Here is a 5,487-nt window from a genome sequence, read left to right on the forward strand (position 1 = left end):
TTCTGGAGATTCTATGGAAAGCTTAGAGCCAGGGACTGTTGAGGTGAGTGCTGCACTGGGCTAAGTTTCTAACTTCACTTTTGAGGATTCTGTGATTGGGGCAAGTTACTATCCAGCTCAGACTGTCGAGGTGCATCTTCCAGAGGTCTAGGGAGAGCCTATGATTTGGCAAGGTGCCTATTCCCAGGTGAGATGCAACTTGCAGAAGTGTAAGGAAAATGTGCAATTTAGCAAGGCAAATAACCAATTGTTGTATCAAATCCCCAAAGACCTGGATTTGAATTGTTGGCCTGGATGATAAGAACCTATGCCTCTCCCTAATCACAAGCAAATAAATACCTATTCTGCCAAGTCTCCAGCATCCACAGTGTAGTAACTTGGGCAAGTCACTGGCAGAGCTGTGGCTAGAACCTAAGACTTCCTCTCCCTGGGACTCAGTTTCTGTATCTGCCAAAAGGCCAAGTTAAACAAGATGATGCCCAAGTTTTCTTCAATTTTAATATGAGAGTCTGTGATTCTGAATGCAATACACTGGAGTTCCTTCCTTCCCTTTGCTGGAAAGACAGAGGTTTGCCCCACTGAGCAAGTGCCTGGCAACTTGTAAGTCAGGTCCATTGCATTCCAGACCCTTCCTTCTGATCTTCCTCCTTCAACTTAAACTCTTGTTTCTTCTCTACACTAACCCTCTCACCTGCGAAGTCCCAGAATCAAATGCCAGGGCCAGTGAAACCCCTTGTCCTTTTGCAATTGAAAACCTAGAGGATGAGCTAAATGCCTGCTTGCCCTTCAGAAGAAGAAGACAAGCTGAACAGAGGATGTTCATTTCCACTGCTGTGTTGGAGGGAGAGTGGAAGGAAGCTAGCTGTTTCTCCTAACCTAATGCTGTTTTTTTCCATCAGATTCATTGTTCAAATGGTACCCTTAAATACCACAAAAAAAAAAAAATAGAACCAGGAGCTGGCCACACCCTTTGTTGTAATTCACAGTTCTCTCAGACTTGATTTCCCTTAGGAGCTGTGTTATTAAAATTGAATGAATCCAGGGTTCACATATGTTGCCTGAATGATGCATTGTGCAAACCATTTTCCTTCCCCCATTTCCTTTCTCCTTCCTTCCCTCCATCCTTCTGTCTCTCTTCTCTCTGTCTCCTTCCCTCTCTCTCTCTCTCTCTCTCCCTGTCTCTCTTTCTCTCTCTCCCCCTCCTTCTCTTTCTCTGACTCTCTCTCTCCCTCCTCTCTCTCTCCCTCTTTCTCTCTCTGTCTCTCCCTCCCTCTCTCCTTTCTTCTCTCCCTCCTTCTGTCTCTCCCTCCCTCTCTCCCTCCTCTTTTTCTGTCTCTCTCTGTCTCTGCCTCTGTCTCTCTCTTTCTGTCTGTCTCTTTCAGTCTCTCTGTCTCTCTCTGTCTCTCTGTCTCTGTCTCTGTCTCTCTGTTTCTGTTTCTGTCTCTCTCTCTCCTCTCTGCTCTCATTGAGTGGCATACAAAAAAAATCCCCCACACTCCCACTAAGAGGACTGAGACATGGGGAGCGGGAGCAGAGGAGAGGTTGTTGCCTCTAAAGTTCAGAAATAAAAATGACTTTCTCTTTTCAGCTGCTGTTCCCTGATGTGACACTGTGATCAGTATCAAATGCTAGATGGCAAGGATTTCTGTAGAGAGCTTTCTCGGCTAAAATAGATTTAACCTACCCGTTGCTCTTTGTGAGTCGAACAATGGCAGCGACAATAAAGAACGGCCATATTGTTAATAAATGAATGGTTCTGATTCTATATATTTACTGTTGTGCTCTGTAGATTACCTGCGAGGAATGTTTGGCTGCCTCTATTGAGAAAGGTTACGCTATGGCGGAGGAGTTTAGCCGGCTTCGTGGTAATGAATCAATAGGAGCCTGCAATTAACGAAGTTTCATTTTCAAATGGTAGGAGTTGCCTTTTGAAACAGGGTCAGTTTTCTCTACACCCTCCTGCCTCCCCCCAGTCAAAATGCACCATCCGAGGGATCCTTATGCTTTGGATGGCTCTGTTAAAAAAAAATAGTCCTAGGACTGGGTTGTGGGCTAGAGGGGAGAAGGCTAAGATTTGAGAAGGGAACTTTTCAGTAGCATCCCGAATCAAACTAATACTGTTTGTTTTTCTTTCTTACAAGGGAGGATCGGGCAGGGCCTGTCCAGAGGGGAGGGATTTCCAGAAATGACTTGTAAAAAAATTAAAAAAAAATGTTTTTAAGAATAAAACAAAAAAATCAGTCAGATTCTTGACCTGTCTTTCAGGATGAGAAAAGGAACAGAGAAGAGGCAAGGTGGCAGGGTGAGAATATTCTGAGTTTCCCCTTGAGTCAGGCAAACTCAAGCTCAGCAGGGATCCCAGGAACTTAGCTGTAAATTGGCTCTCCTGAAGCCCGATGCCCTTTAAATAGGCCAGTACAACCTGCCTTTCGGAATCGTGCTCTAAGACCCACCAAAGTAGAGGAGTTGGTGAGGAGGAGAGGGGGTGGGAAGGGCCACTTTCTGATGTTTCCCTAACTTTCTGCCTTCCCTGCCTCTGCCTGTCAGTCCAGGCATACAGGGTTTCATTTACATAGACCCTGGCTGCTTATTATTAAATCAGGGCTGCTGGGGAAATGGAGTTAAATTAGGGGAGATCAGAGGCTTAGATAGGTAAGAGTACTCCATAAGTAACTGCCTGTATTATATAAGACACTGTGGTTAAATCAACCCCAAGAACAAAGGAAACAGCCTGAATGAAGAAACTCCCTGAGCCAACTGCAGATACCCTGCTGAGCTAGGGAAGTAAATACTAGAACCAATGGGCACAATCATAATTTTTTTAAGCCTGCTAAAGGAGGCCTAGGCCTCATTCTCCACCCCTGGAGCAACAGTTCCATCTCAGGGCCTCGAGTTTTCTGAGAAAGAGCCACTCAAGTAGTAGGGACGAGGAGGGGGACAGGGGTGCATCTTAGCTGAATAGGGGAGGGAGCCTTTACCCCACTGGGAGAGCCAGAGAGGGTGCTAAAAGGGGATGCAGTCCTATTGATTGTGCATTTTATAAAAGGCCAGGGAACCTCTACAAGGCATAAACAGTTCTCTTTCCTCCCCTGAAACTCTCAGTAGAATGGCCCAGGAGCTGCCTCTCCAGGTGTATACCCAGGGTAAAAGTGAACAGCAAATGATCTAATCACCATTAATGTGCCGGCAGAAACTGCCAGCCTGACATCCCTCCTAATGGCTGACAAATGTCAGGGTGACTTGTATGCTTTTTTTGTTAATTGAATTGGTTAATTAGGTCCCAGAGGCCTAGCTGCTAATTATGAGCTGTAGCGGAATATGAGCTTTAAAAAAATGATGCAAAGAAGTTAAAACAAAAGAGAAAAAAACCACCAAAAACTCCTTTGTGTTCTTTACAATCTGTACTGTTACCTTCCCTTAATTTCTGACCTGCCACATGTTACTGCCTTCTTGATGTGCTCAAAAAAAATAGGGCAAGAGAACCTCCAAATCTGCCTTTTTCCATGGGAGCATCTGCTCAATCAGTTCCCCGTTCATTAATTTTCTGCCAATTAGCAAGGAAAAAAATGGTAGAAGGGAGAGGGGAAGTTTTTTTTCCAGATTTGCATCTTAATCTGTCACTTTGTGAAGAATGTTGTTTTCCAAAGTTAAATATTCCCTTCAGTTTATGTGGAGGAGGTGGTAACGTCCCACCCAAACACAGTAATTATCAGCAGTGGAGAAATGGGACAGCCTGAGACAATACCACTTGTTGGCTTTGTTAAGTGGTCTCTTGGAAAAAAATTGCATGAGGCACCCACCTACAGAAAGGGGATTTCATGGTGGGCCTTATTGTAACTGGGCTGCTCCATCAGTTAGTTGCTCTAGTTTGAGTAGCCCAGAATATTACTCCTTTGCAGAACTGAATTGTGGAATTCTGCAGAAGTTTAATTCCCAGGGCTTTTAGGAAATGAATTGTGGACAAGTCCCTAGTAAAGGTCTCAGTTATGCCTTGGCTGGGCCCAGGTCTAATGGGTCTTTCTTCAACTAGTCCATCCAGGCCTTCATCTCAAGGAATCCGAGAGCCTCACAAAGCAGAAAGACAAAACTGAAAATATAAACATCTATTCGTATTCTTCTTTCTATTTTAGTCTATCCTCCTCCCTTCTCCACCCCCAACATGAGGAGAGCTGGGAACTTTGAGAGAGAGAGAGAAATGGCCAACAAGTAACAAGACACAAACAGCAACGGAAAGGTTCCATGGGTCAGCTCAAGAGATTTAAAGGAACAGAAAAGATGTGGCCTACTTTTTGGACCCTGGAAATGGGAATTGAAGGTCTAAAAAGTCAGAGAAAAATGTCAGTGAAGAATAACAATCATGGGTTTCTGCTGGTTATGGCCTAGGTTGAGTCTTCTATTCCTGTGCACAAACGATGGCCTCACCATTCCAGGAAGCATCAAGAATTCCCTGCCAATAGTGAGACAATAATGGAAAAGCTCCAACTGTAAGAACTCCAAGAGTCCATACCCCACGCCATCAAAGAGAGTTGGAAGTCAAGTCTGGGCCCTTATGTCTTGAGTCATCATCCAGTGACCAGCTCTACTAGATGCAGAAATCATCCGGCAGCAGTTGAAAATTGTCCTATTATTTACCCTCTTTTTCCTGTTCAGAAGAGCAGATACCAGGGGACTCAACAAACAAAACCTGGTCTTTCCTAGAACTCAAGGATTTAGAATGGTTGTTGTACTCTCTTGAGACTTCCTGGATCAAGGAGAAGGTTCAGACTAGATTCTGGATTATAAATATGGTGGAGTAAAAGAAGCAGCGATGAATAGTGAATGGATAGAAAATTATATCCTTTCCATAGAAGGAAGATCTGAGTTCAAGTCCCTCTTCTTACAAAGGCTGCCAATATGGCTTTGGAAATTTCTCTCATTGTTCTCCACATATCAGACAAGGTACTGGTCTGCACTGGAAGAGAGAGTTTCCTCTCTGGGAGTTTTCCATAGTAAAGAAATAATAGATTTCATTCCATCCAGCCCCATGCAAAGAGTAAAACACTGTATATAGTTGAACATACTTTGTTGTTCCCATGAGGAATCAATCTCTCTTTGACTGAAGCCTAGTGAAATATAGCAACTTTAGGGAAGTGGTGGGGTTTGCTGGTAGAATGGAGTTTGGAACTGATTCTAATTGGGGAAATTAATATTAACTCTATTCCACAGCCTGCCTGCCAGTCAGTACCACCCGAAAAGAGAAGGAACTTAGGAAACTGTGTCTAATCTCTTGAGAGCCACAAAGAGCTCAACTTCCCCACCACTTCTGTAAGCAGGGTAAAATGTCATAATTCCAGGGTGGCTTTGGGACTCCCTACTCTCAAGCGCCTTCCCTGACGGTAGATTTAAGGAAGTGGCTGGCAACATCACCTGGTGGCTAGATATTTCACTATAGTCAATGCATAAATAACTCCAGAAAGACAGGGAGTTGTGTGGTGGATAGAATTCTGG

At 44.1% G+C, this 5,487-nt stretch overlaps 1 long non-coding RNA gene across 1 annotated transcript; it reads left to right on the forward strand.

Moving 5' to 3' along the window:
* Nucleotides 1-1,782: 1,782 nt before the first annotated feature.
* Nucleotides 1,783-5,059, forward strand: LOC103096439 (uncharacterized). Its single transcript, XR_460342.2, has 2 exons — nt 1,783-1,914; nt 4,131-5,059. It is a non-coding gene; the product is annotated as an uncharacterized LOC103096439 (long non-coding RNA).
* Nucleotides 5,060-5,487: the final 428 nt, after the last annotated feature.

This window comes from Monodelphis domestica, chromosome 1 (genome assembly GCF_027887165.1).
Source record: "Monodelphis domestica isolate mMonDom1 chromosome 1, mMonDom1.pri, whole genome shotgun sequence".
NCBI lineage: Eukaryota > Metazoa > Chordata > Mammalia > Didelphimorphia > Didelphidae > Monodelphis > Monodelphis domestica.